General features: G+C 36.4%; 1 protein-coding gene across 1 annotated transcript in view; it reads right to left on the bottom strand.

The window, feature by feature from the left end:
• The window catches only part of LOC129226519 (bifunctional heparan sulfate N-deacetylase/N-sulfotransferase-like), a 157254-nt gene that overhangs the window by 74995 nt on the left and 63146 nt on the right, over positions 1–19113 (bottom strand). The gene's annotated exons all lie outside the window — the stretch shown is intronic.

The following is a 19113-nucleotide window of genomic DNA, read 5'->3' as shown; positions in this document are numbered from 1 at the left end:
AACTGATGAAACTTTTAGTACAATCTAATGTTTTTGCCAAGTGGTCAACTTACAAAGGGATTTTTACAATGCTCCAAACCAAAGCTGGTGTATATTAGTGGTCAAAATAGATAGGTGGTCAAGATAGAGAGGTGGTCAAGTTAAAGAGGTTTTCCTTCATTATATAAGATAGGACTAATTCCGTTCCTGACAAAAGCGGTCAACTTACACAGGTGGTCAACTTTACAGGTTTTACTGTATATCATTAGGCACATAACCACACGAAAACAGTTTGTTATTCTTGCGAGCGATTCCCAAACTTTTTAGGCCACGGAACCCTTAGTGTTTTGCTTTAACCTTGAGGAACCCCATCATTGTTTAGGACTCAAAAGAAAAAATGTTAGCGATCTGGGGGTGGAATGATAATGACGAAAAATCATTCAAATGCTTTCTTCCACACAGAAGAAACTAATAATCGCGTGAAAATTTTCGTATTTTAACAGATTAACGCGTTAGGCAGAGAATACAAAACATCAGCTTTCCTTTTGCTGTGCCAACAAAAGAAGGTAACATTCTCATTGCATAAAAATAGAGATTTAATTCAGTTTTACCGAATATATATGAAAACAGATAGGCTGATTATATCGTCAAAATGCTCAAAATCGTTGGGCTCAATCTTGTTATCAAAAAAAAAAATTGTTTAATTTGGAAAATAATTTTATTTTTTTACTTTGCCCCCCCCCCCCCCTCCCCCTTAAAAAAGTTTTTTTTTTTTTTTTTTTTGAAGGTACAAATGTATTGCCTAAAATGAAAATACTGTTTCAATAAAAGTCTTATTTCAAAATAAGGTCTTTCAATTTTCAAAACAGATTTCCACTTTGTTCATATTGATACGGGTAAGTTATCCTAACTATTTCACTTTGTCCCACATTCCCTTAATTATGTGTCAATTCTAGATTTATAAATAAGGAAAAAATAGAGGCCACACTGAACTGAAAGCAATCAGTGCGGCGGGAATAAGGCAGGTCACTACAAAAGTCCTCTTTTTTTAGTTTCGGAGGTGGGGGAGCCCGTCCCTGCTCCTAATAATAGCTTCATATGAAAAAGGGAAACGTTTTACAATCTTCTGTTTTTAATTTAGTTTATTTATTGTTATTTGAATTCCCCCCCCCCCCCCATGTTTATCCAATATTCAAATTTGAAAAATTCAGTTTTGAGAATGACAAACCAAAAGCGTTAAATTCTTTATAAGTTTTTTCCTTTTTTTTCATTCTCATTTCTGTCGGATTTTTTGCGGTTTCTCCCCGGAGAAAAAAAAATATTTTTCCTTTCAGCGACAAAAACAACTTTCTGTACTAAAGTTTCCAAGCTCTAGTCTTGTTCACTTAAAGCTCGTAAAATCGGAGAGAGAGAGAGAGAAGAGAGAATAGCCTCTGAATTGCGATTGAGGAAGCGAAAGAAATCTCCAGGTCACGAACAGCAGACGTTCGAATAAAAGAGACGGTAAAAACCTTACACGAACTCAAGGAAACACAGCAAACGGTTGTATTGAAACAGACGAAGGAATATATGGAGACACACCCATGACACTATCACGAAGAAACTTAGAGGGAAAGGCAAACACATGAAATCACTTTCTGTCAAAACGCAGACTGTCCCGAAGTAGTGATGGGCATAATCGAGTACTCATAATCAAATCACTCGATTATTCAAAATCATTCGAGAACTCGATTATCATGAGTTCTCGATTATCGTATCTCGAGTTCTCGATTATCACTTTTCGAGTTCTCGAGCGATGAACTTCTCGAGTTCTCGATTATCACTTTCCGAGTTCTCGAGCGATGGACTGCTCGAGTTCTCGAATATCACTTTCCGAGTACTCGAGCGATCAACTGCTCGAGTTCTCGTTTGTCCTTTCCGAGTGATCGAGCGATCAACTGCTCGAGTTCTCGCTTTGAACTTCTCGAGATGTTGAGTTCTCGAGATGTTGAGTTCTCGAGATGTTAAGCTCTCGAGATATTGAGTTCTCGAGATCTCAATCACTCGAGCAGTGTAATTTTTGATCGATTTGAGAAACGGATGAACCTCTCAATATAGTTGACTTCTGACAGGGGTGCCCACCTTGGAAGGTGGGGATCGTGGCGCCAGACTGCGCCATTGACATTTTTAGGGAGAAGGAGTGTTTTAAGGGGTATTTTTCTTATTTTTTCGGGGGGCTCTGTGATATTGAGGGAGTGCGCCCTTGACGTCAGGGGGCACCCCTGCTTCTGAAGTGATTCAATTGCAGTGGTGGATCCGTCATTTAGGGGGTAAGAGGGGCTGGCTTTGAAAAGTTAATGATTTTATTTATGAATGGTCATGGTTTTTGTTGCCTTCCGAAAAGATATGCATTGAGACTCTTTAACCCTTCCCCCAGAAAAATTTGGAGTGACGGGTTGAGCTGAGGTGCTCACAGGGGAGGTGGGTCATAGCGCAGACTGCGCCATTGAAATTCTCAATGGACGTTAATCTTTTTTAGGGAATGTCCTTTTTGAGGGGGGGGGAGTGTTTTGAGGGATACTTTTCGCTTTTTTTTGGCGGTGGGGTGGTCTATGCGATATTGAGGGGGGTGCCCTTGTTCTCAGGGCGGGTGGGCACCTCTGCTTCTGAAGAGTTTCAGTTGCAGGGGCGGATCCGTCATTTAGGGGGGTCAGAGGGCTAGCTTTGAAAAGTTAATGATGTTTCATTCGAATAGTGTTATAATTGAATGTATGCTCTCGAATGCTTGATTATCAAATGATTATTTGGGATGCTTTGGTAGTCTAATGATATGTTTGGTGGAAGTGGGCGCGCTAATAAGGTTCCAACTTGAGAGGCATTAAAATTAAAATTATATTTCAGGTAAAAAGGTGGAATACTTAAGTTGAAAACCTGATGGAAGTCTTTCCCCTTACGTCCACCTTCGACTATACCATTAGGTAATGATACAAGTGTAACAGGCAACAACAAACGTTTTAGAGCCCAACTATACAGATTACTGCAGACACGTGTTTCGGGGTTTCAAGGAACCCTTTTTTCAACGCAAAATAGTGAGATTGTTGATGTAAGGACATTACTGGATGTCTTTAGGGACCATTCATTAATTACGTAAGGGTCCCGAGAGGGAGGGGAGCTTCAAACCCATTCTCACGCAATATTTTCCAAGTTGATGTTTTACATTTGAAATTGTGCAGTCAAGTGGTTTGACGGGAATTATATATTTTATTTGCGTTTGGAAAATAAAAAACTTATTAGGATGAGCTGTTTTTTATTTGTTTTACGAAGAATGAATCGTGTAAAACATGATAAAAGAATCGCACTATGCATAGCATGTTTTATTTTTAATAATTATCGCATCATGCACAAAAAAAAAAAAAAAAAAATGTCGAAAAAACATTCAGTCTAGATTTCAATTTTTTAGTAAATATTTCATTACACAAAAAGGATTAATTTAATAATAGTGAATTTAATTTCGATTCCCAGTGATGTTAGATTCGTTATTTTATTGTTTTGAAAAACGGAATGGAATCAATCTTACCTAAGAATAGGGGGAGCGGTTTGAAAAATCTTACATACTTTTACATGGTGGGAGGGGGGTCAAAAAAATGCCAAAATCATCCTTACGTAACTAATGAATGGCTCCTTGCACGCAAAAGCTTACTATTTTGTTCAAAAAAGGGTACCTTAAAAACTCCAAAGCACGTTTCAGCAGTACTCTGTATATTTGGGATACAAAACGTTTGTTATTTCATGTTACTTCTCGGCACTAAGGTATTTACTTATTCCTTAATAAAACAAGTGGTTTACTTCTTGTGTAATTCCTTCCTATGGGTGCAAATAAGAGGAGAGGGGGGGGGGGGGGGGGGAGTTTTGACGCAAACTGCGAGATTGTAAATTTTAGGGGATTTTGTCTCATTTGGGGGTATTGCTCTTGGGGAAGAGCTTCATAGGTGGTGCGCCTTCGCTCTTAGGATGGATAGATTTGGAATGATTTTAAAATACAATGAATGCTTTTCTCTTGCTTTATTCGAATGGGGTTATAGTTGAATGTTTGACATCGAATTTTCGATAATTGAGAGATTCCTTAATAATCAAACGATATTTTTCGAACGAAAATTATTTATTATCATATGAGCGGATTTATGGAGGGGTATGTGTTGTGTGAGTGGCGGATACAACGGGAAAATCATGGGGCTCATGTCCCCCCACCCTAAACCGTCGACAACAGTATCCGTACACATTGTGTTCAAACACTTCATGCATAAAATGTCAACGATGACAGTATCTTTTCATCTCATTAATTATTTTTCAAAGTAAATATTTGAACTATTACTTCGTTGCATTGCTCATGAAATTAATTCGCAACGTTTATTCCCAATCAGGTGCCTTATTCCTGACCGATTTGGTGCTTTTTATTGACTCCCAAACAGATTCAGACATTTTTCGTAGCAAAAACGGGAATTTCGTTCATGGGCGTGGGGGCTTTCTTCAACATGAGCCCCCTCTCCCCCCCAAAAAATGGTTTTCTGTATCCGGCCCTTTAGTGATCCGGTAGTGAAATCTTGAAACAAAGGGTAGAGAAACGCTTTCCATACTGTTTTGAACTTGACAATTATTAAGATCAAATATGTACAATTTTTATTAAAAAGTGAGGGATAACGATAATATGGGCGGGTCTTTGGGCGACACTAGCAGGTTTAAACTTGAGAATTGTTAAACTTAAAAATATATTGAACCAGTAAGTAACCAGTAGTGTAATTGAAAATTTAAGGTGGTCTTAGGTCTTTTTCGGATTATTGTTTCTTAGGGGGAGGGGGGAGGGAGAAATTTTCATAAGATGCGTGCCATTGCTCACAGGGACGGACGGACACCCCTTTTTAAAACGATTGTTAACGCTGTGACAGTCATGTTAAAACGTTTGTGAAACGTTTAAACGCAATATGTTTAAAATGCAGTGGTGCCCATCCCCCCCCCCCCCCCCCCGCCCTGGCGATGACTTTCATCTCTCAAATGCAACGGAGAACCGAACGAGAGCCCCATAAAATAAGACTAAATGCCCTCTTATAAGTTACCCTCTCCTCTTCAAAACTTCAATGGCATGGTCTGCGCCATGAACCCCCCCCCCCCTCTGCCCTCTCAATCGTGGGGGATCCTTGTTTAATATATTGCTTGTTGTCGAATGTTCGGTTATCGAGCGTCTCGGATGATTTGATAACCGGATACGTAATCTGCTTTTTAGAGAAAGTTGGTAATCAATTTAAACCTTTTTGAGGACCAACGCACGGAAAATCAAGCGCAGCTATGAAACTAAGTTCCGAAATGGACCGTCGCGAGCCAAAGCATTTTCAGCAGTTTTGCATCAACTTTACAATAAATAAATAAATAAATAAATAAATCTCATAAAATCAGCACATCAATTGACTCCAAATTTTTAAGTTGAGTGAATAATATACTAATAAATATTTATGAAAATAAAAGGAATATCACATTGAAAATATAAGGAATATGACTTAAACAGAAGCGAGTAAAACAAGAAAAACATTTAAATTCAACTACGCACGCGAAAATAAATGCTACGCACAAAAGTCATAAATATCTTACGTATGGAATTTGAAAGAAAAAAAAATCTGTATAAAATGTTATTTTTATTTTTAAAAAAATGGGCCAAAGAGTGGAAGCTAATATTAATTCCACACGACCAACTTCCATATTTCTTTTTAATGCACTCAGAAATATTTCAACTTTACTCCCTACACTTTTATACTGTTATTACATATTTCCCAAGTCAGCGAATGAAAAAGAAAAATAACAAAGAGCGAATCAAGAAAGAAAAAAAATAATCATGAACTTCAATGCAATTCAAGCCACACTTATAACTTTCAATGCGCGGGGAATCCCAATCTGCTGGAAAACGCAGCCAGAAATATTTTACCCGCCCTCCACATGTATCAGTCAGATAAATATAATTCCACTAATAACAAGAACATAAAAAAAAGCAAAGCAATAAATAAGAATAAATGAGTCTTTTTGCGCAGAGAGAGCAACGATTCCCCTACTTGTTTACAATATTAACTTTGCGTTTGAGTGCCCGAAACCATTTGAAATAACCGCGTGATATCTGAGAATCATTAGTTTAAATACATGACCGTTCGAATAAATCACTCAAAATGAATGTAAAAAAAAAAAAAATTGAGAAATCAATCCGTTACAGAAATTGAAATGAAAGGGGGAGGGGGTGATACCATTTCAATCGCTACGGGGCGTCCCCTGAGGGCTACCAACAGTCAAGGGCACATTGCCAGTTTTCTAGCCGCTACCAATAAACCTATAAAAGTTTATACTAGTCCGAGCCGGGTCGCCCAAATGCCGAACTCCTAGTTTCTGACAAGCTAACAGGGAATCTCGTCAAACCAGCATCCCCCAAGGATTGCGACCCCTAAATGAAGACAAATCTATCAAATTGACCCCCTAAAACAGTCTTGCGTTTCGAACTTTACCGGAGGGTAGGGGGGCAAGGGTGTATCTGCTCATTTTACCGGAAAACAAAAAAAACTAGACCCACTGAAACGTAAAAACTAGATTTTTTCAAGGAATTGGGGGAGGGGGGCAGGCCGTTATTTCGAACTTTACAAGAGAGGAGGAGGGATTAAAGAGTATCTTACGAGTTGCATATTATGCCGAATAAGAGTAAGAATTTCATTTATATGAGTACAATAACTTCTAAAAGCCAGGAGGGTTCGCCCCTTATTACACCCCTAAATGATAGGCTTGATGGCACATTCCTATTTCGAGCGCACCCCTGCCAATACAACTCGGGAATTCAACTGTTCCAAAAGTCAAAGGTATCCACCCCCCCCCCCCCTTCGTAGGGCGATGGTGCACCCTCTCAAATGTTAAGGAGCATCCGTCTAGAAAGAGCTCCCCCCCCCCTCCCAAAATGCGATTTAAAGAACCCTCTCAAAAACCCAGCCCTAAAAATTTTAATGCCACAGGCTGCGCCATGCCCCCACCCCACCCGAAAATGAGATAAAAAACACTCTGAAAAAACCGGCCAATGGCGCAGGCCGCATCATGCCCCCTCCCCCTTATAGTGGGGCGCCCCTGTAGCAGTCTACTCAATTCTGGAAAAGCTCAGAAAATGAACTACGTGAGTACTCGATTCAAACGTCTCGAGATCTCGATTTGAAACATCTCGAGATCTCGATTAAAAACATCTCGAGATCTCGATTTAAAAGATCTCGAGAAGTCCATTGCTCCAGTACTCGATTCAAAAGATCTCGAGAAGTCAATCGCTCGAGTACTCGATTCCAAAGATCTCGAGAAGTCAATCGCTCGAGTACTCGATTCCAAAGATCTCGAGAAGTCAATCGCTCGAGTTCTCGAATTCAAAAGATCTCGATTATCAATCACTCGAGTGATCGACTTGAAAAGATCTCGATTATCAATCACTCGATTATCAGAAGTACTCGATTTCCGAGATCTCGATTATCAAAAGATCTCGATTATGCCCATCACTAGTCCGAAGTGTAGAGATAAGCAATATTGCTTGACATGTGAAATTTATGCACGGACAGACTACAGAAATGTTAACATTTTACGAGACCGAATTCTCAACATGCAGTTCATACCGTTTCAGTTGGTTCAAAGAGTATTTTACGTTCGCCTCTTTTCTTTTTTTTAACAGTCGAGCTCGTTTATAACGAGCCCGAAGAGACTGAGATATTTACTCGTTTTAACGAAGTGCTCGTTAAAACGAGCTGATGTGTGCATCACATGACTTCCTTTTACTCAAATTTAATGTCGTTTCCCCATTTTTGGCATTTTTAATGTGATTCAATAGTTTACTCTCTAAATATCACTAACAGTGGCTAAATTGAAACCAGATTTAAAAAAAAAAAAAAGAAAAATCGCCAAATTTGTCCCCAAGTTGGCGACAAAACTTGGCGACCAAAAGACTGGTGATATATCGTACATACATACGTACCGTACGTACATACATACATACATACATACAGAGGTCAAGAGAAAATTAGTTGTAATTAACTCGGGAATCGTCATTATGGATATTTTGCGTGTCTATACGTTCTTAGGGACCTATCCACGTGTGATTGAGTCGAAAAAAAAAACTCAATATTCATTCGAGGGTGAGTAAAATGGAAATTAAGGTCGATTTTTGAGTGAAATTTTTTTTGCGAATACAATACTTCCTTTTTAGTAAAAGGAAGTAAAAAAGAGTTCGTGAAAAAAAAAATCATGAATGACCGCTTGCTGGCTTTTTTTTTCTGTACAGCACCAAAGATGTTTGTTAATTTGATTTAAATATGTCTCATGGGTCATAGAATTACTCATGACCTGAAAAACATCGTCATTTGCACCTTTGGCTAAGGAAAAAGTTTAAAATTTCTCTGCATATACAAAAGCTTTGAGTATTTTAAGGATATAGGACAGATATGGGTGGGACCACTAGCGCAGCCAGAAATACCTTCTGAAGAGGATATTTGATCAAAAATACCTTCTGAAAGGGTTTTTTTTGATTAAAATAGCACTTAAAAATGCATAAACTACTGTACTAGCAGCTGCATTTATGTCAAAACCAATGGCTCTTGAGTGGGTGTTTTCACTCCCCCCCCCCCCCCCCCCCCCCCCCGTTAGCTGTGCCACTGAGTGGGACCATTCCGATTCAGCAAGTCTTTTTAAATATTTTAATCTAATATGATGAGAAATTGATTCTGTAACAGCGGTATCGTCTAATTTTACATTACTTTAAAGTGCAACAAAATTACTAAGTTCAATATTTGCTACACTATCTTTGGTTTTGATGTATTAAAATGCTTACATTTTGTTTACTTCCTGACTCTCGACGTGCTACGAAACCTGGAAGGTTCTTATTAAGGGTATGCTGCTCCCACCCACTGACGAGGAAGCAACTTATTTGGTCCAATATTCTTACGCTTATTTGTGTTTTACATTGATAGCATACACACGTCTTTTCGTTTTTCATCGTGTTAAAATGTAAAAAATTGGTGTAATTTAAAGATCTGCAGTTGCGCCTAGATTGTGTTAATTTTTCAATATATATATTTAAAAATATATATCCGGCGACTGTAGACGTATACCATTTTTGGATCTTTCTTTCAAAGTAACCACATTTGGTATCCTTCACAAAAAAAAAAAAAAAAAAAAAAAAAAAAATCAGAAAGAATCTTTGTAAAGTGCTGACAATTTTCATAATATCAAAATGACTGACATATTTTCAATGATCTTTCAAGATACACATAATGGGGAAAATAGCAAAAATACACTTGCATTTTTTCAGATAACTGATCATTTCTCTCTTTCTCATGTAATTGAAGGGAAGGAACACTCATAAACACTGGGGAGGAGGATGACCCTTTGCTACACAGAATAGACAAGACGACGTAAAGGCATCCTGCTTCGACGACACAAAACCTCGCAAGAAACTAAATCCTTCCCCACTCGACAACTTTCCGTACTTTCAATGGTCTTTGCTTTCACCACTTAAAACACATTCAGGACGAGGACGGTCGGGATTGCTGCTAATGATCCAACAACGAGTCATTAACTGAGAAAAAGAAAAAGAGAGAGAGGAATCAAGATCCCCGTAGTCCTCTCTCCCTCTTGCCTCCCCGCTCCCCATCTCCGGTTCTCTCCTCCCACTATGTTAGAGTTCGCTCTTCCGGTCTCATGTTTGTAGTTGAGGTTGCTGCAAAACATGAGCAGGATAGCTGCCATTTTATGAACATTTGAGGTGCAACATCAACAAGAAAACATCGATATCAGAAATTTAAACATCGATACTTCGATCAAAAAACATCGATGTTTTGATAATTCTTTTCTTGGATATATTTCGCACATTTTTAAGAGAGAGAAAAGAAAAAAGCAAATTTGTAAACATGGTAATCGGTAACAAATGTTTCTTAGTAAGGGGGAGAGGGGGGACGAATTCGCTTGGCATTGCCACGATGCAATGCTTTATAACTTTGGCTTCAGAGTTGTCAAAACGAAACCGATAATAAAAATAAGTAACTGTAAAAAGTTTTTTTTTTTTTTTTTTTTTTTTTTTTTTTTGTGTCAGATAACACAGAGAATAAAATGAAGGTCAAAAGAATAAGTATCTAATGCATATATTTAAAGTACTAAACATCGAAACACGAATAAAAATTAATAATTGCCTCAAAGAGCTTTAATGTTCTTTACCACACCATTTACAGCTGACAAAGAAATTATGATGTTTTCATTCGGTTGGTAAAAACTTTTGAGTAGTTGATTAAACTGATTGTCTCCAGATAAAAATTGATGCGATTATTGTATGCAAAGCAGAGTCAGATAGAAACATAAAGTATCTGCTCACGCAACTCAAAAGTATCTGCAAGCTAATCATTGTCTATCACGTAAAACAAAGGGTGGGGGGATAAGGGTGGGGGGATTGCCCAGATTCCAAAAAAAAAAAAAACATTTTTAATCATACGAAATAAACACTTGCATGTACCTATATGCTTTGAGGTTACAAGGAACTAATTTTCATGGCAATTATGTTAGCCTATCGATGCAAAAAACTACGCTAAATTTCAAAATTTTAAAACTAAGATTCTTTTAGCAGATATCTTTGCATTCATAAGCTCACATATTTTTGGGAATTTTATCTCAACTGCAGATCATACATTGGTGGGACCTTTCTTTTCTTAAGCTGTCAAGTCAAAAAATCAATAGGATACCCAAATTTCTGAGAATGAAGGAAAAACTAGCAATTCGCTACGTCTTGGAAATGCTCTGTTGAGGGAGGGGACAAAAACAGGGTGCAATAAATCTATTAGCAAAAGTGTTATTTATGAAGATGAGAGATGCCACTAGGAGCAAGTCCCCCAACTGCCTTTAGTCCCTTAATATCCCAATAAACACAAGGATTCCAAAACTGTACAGTGTTTTCGGACGAATGCGCCGCGGCACTTTCGAGAAATAAAGTTTATAAATTGTCGATGCGGCGGATACAGCAGGTGCGGCGCATATGATGTGTTTTAAAATTTTTTTTTAGTTTACAACAGATAATTTTTTACAGGAAATACACTATTTTGAAAAGAACGAAATGTTTGGAACTTTCTTCGAAATGATCAAAAATGTGTTCAAAATGTGTTTTGAATAATAAAAAAAAATTCTTTTCGAACTTCTGGTAGCATTATTAAACACGCTTTTTTTCCCAAGCGATCAACTATGCACGATATTGATGAATTCATAATCGGCGTGTCCCATCTTTTTCGCACAGTTTCTATTGTAATTTAAGTCTCTTTTTTAATTAATGGGAAGATAATATAAAACTATGCCAGAATATGTTTTATGTCTTTAGTTTTTAGTTAAAAGGATTGAGCTAAAATCGGAGAAATGTCCAAATTTTCGAGTCAAGATCGGGAAAATTTGCGGAATTCTTATTTCGCGGGTTAAGTCCGAATCTCCTGCTTTAAGCATCGTTTTTTGAACTAAGGTGCTGAAATTTAAGCGAGTTTATCCTGTAATTAGTTCAAAGTCAGTTCATAATGTTTTTAAGCATCCATAAAGGCGATCGTTCCAAGTTTTTTTCATGCGCAATGTAAAAATTTTCGGCAGCGATCCGAAATTCAGCGAAGTCCGTGGTTGTCGGATTTTGGGTAATTAACTATCAGTAAGTAGTTAAGAAATTCATTTTTTGAAATATTTAATCTGTTTAAATTGCGTTCCAGATATCTTCAAAAAAAAAAAAAAAACAACTAACAGAAACAACTTTTCTTTCATATTGTTTTTTAAACTGAAAGCGCGGCGCTTACGCCGGGTGTGGAGCAAACTTCCAAAAATACGGCAAGTGCGATCTTGCTGGTCCCATATGATAAGTTTCAAAGCAACAAAGGTGCTTTTTTGATTTGATATGAGCACAAAAAAAAAGAGGAAAAAAAAAGAAATACAAAGCCACGTGAAAAGAATTGCTCTGTTGTCACCACTTGGTGCATAGGAGAAAAAGGAGGATTAACATTTTAGTAAACTTTAGTAAAAAAACGACAGGTGGAAAACTAGAACATTACTTGCGATTATGGCGAGATGCAATGGCGAGTCCCCAATGAATATATCCGCAAAGCAGAAATTATTTTCTTACAGCAGCGAATGTATCTGCGTCCGTCTATATTATCTAGCAATGATTACTACATTTTACATTAGAAATATTAATTTTAAACAAATTAGAAGTAAAGAACCTGAATGATTGTCGCGAGATGTACCCGCACAGCAGCGAATATATTCACCTTACGCGCTTGCGTTATACTATCTATTTAACTATTACAAATTAATTAAATAATATCAGTTTAAAACAAACTAGAAGTAAGAGTTTGAACGATTATCGCGAGATGCGCGTGCCCGCAGCGAATACATCCACCGAACGCTCGGGTGTATATACTATCTTGTAATAATTTTTACAATCTAAATAAATAATATCAATATCAATTTAAAACGAATTAGAAGTAAAGATATTATCTTTACTTCTTATTCGTTTCAAATTGATCTTCAATTGATCTAATCTTTACCTTTTGTAAAGATCTTTTACGGCTATCGGACGACGTGCAACTCCACGGCAAATGTATCCGCACGTCAGCGGATGTATTCGCGCACGGCGGGAGTCTACATTATCTAGCTCTAATGCAAAGAAATTAAAACAATTCCAATAAATTCGTAAAAAGCAACCATTAGAATTGATTACACTAAAAAAAGTAGTGGCATTTTGTGATACATGAACATCAAAGCCCAATTCAACTAGAAACACGATACCAACTTAGACTCCCTGTTATTAATACACGCTGGTCTCCTTTCGCATAGCCGTTGTTACGCTTAGAAATATAAAGAAAAATGAAGCAGAATAAAGGGGGGGGGGGAGGCTGCTGAAGTTGGAAATTACATTTCTGTGTCGTAAAAAAAAAGCTGCCTAAGTTGCTTCCACTTGACTCTCGTTTTTTTTTTTTTTTTATAGCGAATGATCGAGTAACGCTGACGTCATCAACAATGAAACTCGCTCCACAGCATAATTTGATAATATTTTTTTTCGAAATGTGTGACATGAAGGGAAATACTTTGTTCCGACAAGGCTTAACTGGATCCGGTCACTTAACTGTTTTACTGGTAAAACTGTCATTTTAGGAGAATGAAGAAACAAAAAAGTGGTCAGCAATGAACGCTATCTACTGGAGTTTAGGATTAGTCCACCGGAGTTAGGGTTACATTTTCAAGTATCAAAATATCGTCAAACAGGCAATTGCTTCGTTAAAATATAGAAGCGATTTTCACGACCGTCAATCCTTGACGGACGATTTTCTAGTATTCTAATAAAGGAAGAAAAGTTTTAACTGTGAAGAAGAATTTTGCAATTTAGGGTCTTCTAGCAGTACTGCAAAATCGAATATTTCAGATTCAATGAACAAATAATCTTAATAATAACAATAATAATGTCAAAAAAATATTTTATCTAAAAACAAAATGTCGGTGTGTTCAATGATTTGTTCTAAACATTTAAACGTCAAAAAAATATAGATTTACACGCACATGAATGTTGTCTTCTAGGTTTAAAGTTCAGAAGGATAAACCTGGAATTTTAAATATTAGCTTAAATTATTCAAATTACGATTGTTTCACGAAGAGTCGAGATTAGTCGCTGCAACAAGAATTCACTATGTCTCTGACCTCCACGGTAATGCAATCCATAGATTCAGTAAGGTAAAAAAAAAAAAAAAGATTAAATACTATTATAATTTATTTGTATCGCTCGTCAGTAGAATTTTCAAAGTCGTCAACACCCAGAAATGTGTTCAAAAATGGCGACGATGAATAGTTTGAATTTTGAACCAAAGAGATGTGGAGTTCATGGAGGGATCGCCGTTCATTGTGGAGGCGGAATAATATGTGCACCGGATCGTACGTTTTCTGGTCCACTAGATCCGCAAGCGATAAGGGAGGACCGACGGACTGCGAACTGGAATCGCTCGATAAGGTTTCCCGGGGAAGCTGAGGGAAAAGAATATTTTTATATGGCTTCGAAAACAAAAGCTTGCATCGAGCCCAAGAGAAAAGGACAGTAAAATGTAATAATAAACTAATTTTCGAACTAGATTTTTTTTTTGTCCCCGACTTTCTAATTGGTTGAATGAATTTTGTTCTGAAACTGCTAAGGAACGATTTTTTAGGAATAAAATTTTGGAACAAAATTTCTAATGATTTTTACGGGAGAGCCCTGTAAGAAGTTTCGAATTTATTTTTTATTTTCAATAAATAATATTTCCTAAAGAGATACATATTTATATGGGTCATTCACCAGATTGGGTAACTTTTAAACGAAAATATTTTTCAATTTCAAAACCTTTAGTTTTCTTTTTTTTTTATTCTTTCATTAAAGTGCTACCTACTAGAAGTAGTTATAAATGGCCCAGCTAAGTTTCAATTATTTTACTCATAAATAAAAAAAATAAATAAATAAAAATACCTTGTTCACGTGTGAATAAAGAAAAAGAAAAAAATTTTGGCGTTTGAAAATAGGAGAGCGATTTAATATCAAAGAAGCAATTCTGTTAATTGTGCAAACAATGAAATATTTTAATGATTAGTGTGAATCTAATACAGGCTCTCTTAATTAAAAAGCGGCTTAAATTTTAGTTATCCTGTTAGTTCAAATTTGTGTAAAAAATAGCACAGAATTAATATATTTCCAAATAAGTAAATTTGAGAGTACACTGGTAATTCATAATTTTTTGTAGACAGTCTAAAATTGAGGTATTTTCCCTCCATCATTTATTCTCACCTCAGAAAAAATGACACTGATAATTGGGTGTCACGGAGGTGAGGAATTTTCCTCTAATATAGGCCTAATGGATACATTTGTCTGAGAAAGAAATTTTTTCTTCGTTGCAACAATATGCACATGCTAAGCATATGAAAACACGTGCACTTGGATAAAGGAGGATAAGAACTGATCCAAATAAAAATGTTCTGTCAAAACTGTGAAATTTCTTTTTACAAAACTAGTTCACAATTACATACAAATATGAAGCTTTTTTTGTTTTTGAACATAGCAGATTTTCAGGCAGTAATTAAAAACTGAAATAATCCTAACTTTTAAAATGCAAAATTAGCTAAAAGTTCTTTGGTGATCAAAGTTTTTAGTCATGCAAAGTGATGCTTAGCAGCTTAGCCTACAACACAGATAAATTTGCACTGCTTAATTAAAAACTGAAATAATCCTAACTTTTAAAATGCAAAATAAGCTAAAAGTTCTTTGTTGATCAAAGTTTTTAGTCATGCAAAATGATGCTTAGCAGCTTAGCCTACAACACAGATAAATTTGCACTGTTTAATTAAAAACTGAAATAATCCTAACTTTTAAAATGCAAAATAAGCTAAAAGTTCTTTGTTGATCAAAGTTTTTAGTCATGCAAAGTGATGCTTAGCAGCTTAGCCTACAACACAGATAAATTTGAACTGGTTTCAAATTTACATCGTACCTAATCCGAACAGTTCGACAGTTCGGATAAAAATCCGAAATAGAAATTCCTTCCTTCCAGGAACTTCATAAAAGCTCATTGATCAAATACCCCAATCCGAAAACAATAAACTTTCCATTGAAAGTCATTCTAAATATCCGAGACGGTGGCAATAGCGATTCGTCGTCAATCTCCGTAAACCCCAGAATCCCCTGATTACAAATCGGCTCGACTATCACCAGGTGGGGATTCACGTATTCCAGGTCTTCCACGTCTTATGAGTTGGTCCCTCCACTCGTCCACCCGACGAATAGCGCGAGGATCGATAAATCGAAGTAATCTGTTTCCCACCAAAGCGTTCGACTACCCCCTCGGAGTAACGCCCGGGGCGGCTGCTTATTTATTCATTTCGGCCGTAAATACTACATTTGTCTAACATCTCTGTTTTCTGTTTGGGCATAAAAAACCGCACGCCCATCCCATGCCGCATACAGTAAATATTTAAATATGTTCCTATTCGACAATAAACAAAACAGCCAGAAGGAGAATTAAATTTAACAGGAGCTTTTGAAATGAAATGCACTTTAAAAATTTAGGAGTAAATTTGAAAAAGCATTTATTGTAAAAGCATTTCAAGGACCTTACTGCAACATCGCATTAAACACAATGGTTGGTGAAAAAATTAAGAATGAATATCTCATTACAAAGGGGCTCTTTACAGAGGTTGTTTTCTCACCAAAACAGACAAATTTTCGAATCTGAATCTTGCTTAAATTTGATTTATTTATTTTATTTTATTTATAACTATCTTCAAACCATTTAATCAATAAGGTTACTTTGAAATGAAGAAGCCAGTCTTAGTCAAAACAAAAAATAATAAAATTTAAAAAATTTAAAAAAAAAAGCCATATTTTCCGACTAGTCGAATTTGTTTGGTATGTGGCATTATTTTTTGTTTCCATACCATTTTTTAGTAACCACTAAATAACACATATTTTTTTTTTTTTTAATATAGTGTAGCCTTTAATAGGTTCATTAAACTTATCAGCAAATTGAAATATTTTTTTTAAGTAAATAAACTTATCAATATCTTAATATATATATTTCTTCTATGCGGACGTTTGTCACCAAAGGCTTTTAAACGGCTGAACCGATTTTGATCAATTTTTTTTGTGTAATTAAGTTGTGTCAAGCATGGTTTATATATATATATATATATATATATATATATAGAGAGAGAGAGAGAGAGAGAGAGAGAGAAGCGCGATTGATCGAATCGGAAACGTTTTTGTTAATTAATTAATTTAAACATTGGATAGTTGTTTATCAATAGTCATATCTCCCAAATGATTAATATTTATTTTTACCTATTGTTGAGCAAGAACTGAAAGAAATATTGAACCTGTTGCCAAAGGACAATAAGAAAGTCAGCTCTGCTTTTTGTAATGAAATTTCCTACTGTGACACGCCAATTAAGAATAGATAAAACGTAGAGAGAGAGTGTGAACCCTTTATTTCTGGAAAGCAATGATTTTAGGTCCCGTGATATATTTTAAAGTAAAGTACTGGAAGGTTCACGCAAAACGCGTCTTCTGTCGTAATAGTTAAACCATGTGACCGAATCGATGCTTTAGGTTTTCCTGACCCAAATGATCAGAAATTACCGTACCTAGCAACATTTGTTTCTCGGTTCAAATCCATCTGAGTTTTGGCACCAATGGCAAGAAAACTTTAAGGATTATCAAAAAAATCAGTACATTATTAAAGGAAAAGATGGTGGAATTCAAAGACGAAACAAATTTTATTTTCGTCCTGATAAATTTCAACAGATTTTTTAGGCAACATGTGAAGATCATTCAAGTTCGCAAGGAATGATAGTAAAGCATTGGTTTCCTAGAAGCGAACACGCTTAGCGTCGGCGTCGTTCCTCGCCGAGGCGAAAACTTGATTCTTCTGCTCATGCGCGCCCGAGCCAATTCGGCGTTCTGAGTGGTCACGTCGGAATTCACTTGACTTTGATTTCAGCGTTACGTCGATGAGCGACGTCGAAGATCGACGATTCGCTTCTAGGAAACCAAGGCTTTAAGCATTGGTTTCCTAGAAGCGAACACTCTTAGCGTCGGCGTTGTTCCTCGCCGAGGCGAAAACTTGATTCTTCTGCTCATGCGCGCCCGAGCCAATTCGGCGTTCTGAGTGGTCACGTCGGAATCCACTTGACTTTGATTTTAGCGTTACGTCGATGAGCGACGTCGAAGATCGGCGATTCGCTTCTAGGAAACCAAGGCTTAAGCGAGACAAATGCTCAGCGAGAGAGCGGGAATTAAAAGATTTCGTTCAAAAGATCGAACCACTATTCGGTCGGAGTTCGCTTCGCTCACTGATAGGCTGGATCACAGTAACGTGGTGGCTTGGCGACTTTGGTCATAAACAACAGAGTTGCGTGGTTTACAATTTTAAGCTACTGTTAACGTAATTTATTGTATTTTTTGTTTACTTAACGATATATTTTAAACTGCAAGGAATTGTTTTTGGTTTTTAAAGAGTGTTTAGTCATTTTAGTTGAAGAATATGTTTTTTTACATCGGGACGGGGGAGGATGAGTGATTTTCGCTTACTCAGGGAACTGTTTTTTACCATTATCATTTCTTGAAACAATAGTTTTTCGATTGTTTTATTTTTTTATTTTTTTCATATGGGGGACATTGCAGCGGGATTTCCCGTTTGTTCTAGATGAGTAGTCAGTTTTTTACACTTAATATCTGAGGACGATTTTTATCCTTTGAGTATCGCTGAAGGAACAAACCAAGTAATAGATGACGGTCTTTCAAGTAAGCGAGAAAAAAATAGCTAATAAAACTACTGCTCAGTGGGCATTAGATAAATCAAGTTTTAAAAAATATACGCATTGACACCAACAGCTGAAAGCATTTTCTTTTTACTTATTTTTTTCAACAAAAAAGTCCAAACACTTGATAGTTTAATGAAATTTTTCAACTTTTCAATTTACAAAGTTAGAACAAAACAACGTCTGTCGGGTCCTCTAGTTTTCAAATATAATTTTCATACTTCCTGTATAAATACGAAAATAAACCAAATATATTAATTTAGAAGCTTTCATCCAGCAACATTTATGTGCTATTTTAACGACAAACCCATCGGAAATCCAAAACCTAAATTGTTTCATAAAGTACGACGTTTCCCTAAAACCGGCGAGGCATGAATTGCTGTTCAAAAATGCAAATTAGCCCCCCTAAATGAGGAGTTAAAAGCATTTTGTAGGCAATTTTAATGGAAGTGCACGCATCAGATCTTTTGAATATGCAATAGATGAGAAACAGCAGGGCTTTTCATTTCAAAGGCTTCTTCCTTTTCATCAAGTTATTAGAGACTTTGAAGACGGTTTGAGTTTCTCTTTTATTTCGAGAATCTAATTCGACACATAATAAGGTTTCGAATGATATGACATAATCTTTTTGGTATTGATGGAGAGTGAAAACTTTTGTTGTCGTTCTGGAATGAAAATGCTATCTTACGAAAAATTGAGCAGTGAAACGCGCAAGAGGAAAGGGGAGGGATGCTCTGCTTATTATTTCATACCTGTTAAAAATTCAGGAAA

This window comes from Uloborus diversus, chromosome 7, assembly GCF_026930045.1.
Source record: "Uloborus diversus isolate 005 chromosome 7, Udiv.v.3.1, whole genome shotgun sequence".
Taxonomy (NCBI): Eukaryota; Metazoa; Arthropoda; class Arachnida; order Araneae; family Uloboridae; genus Uloborus; species Uloborus diversus.
This window is presented reverse-complemented; position numbering and strand designations above follow the sequence as displayed.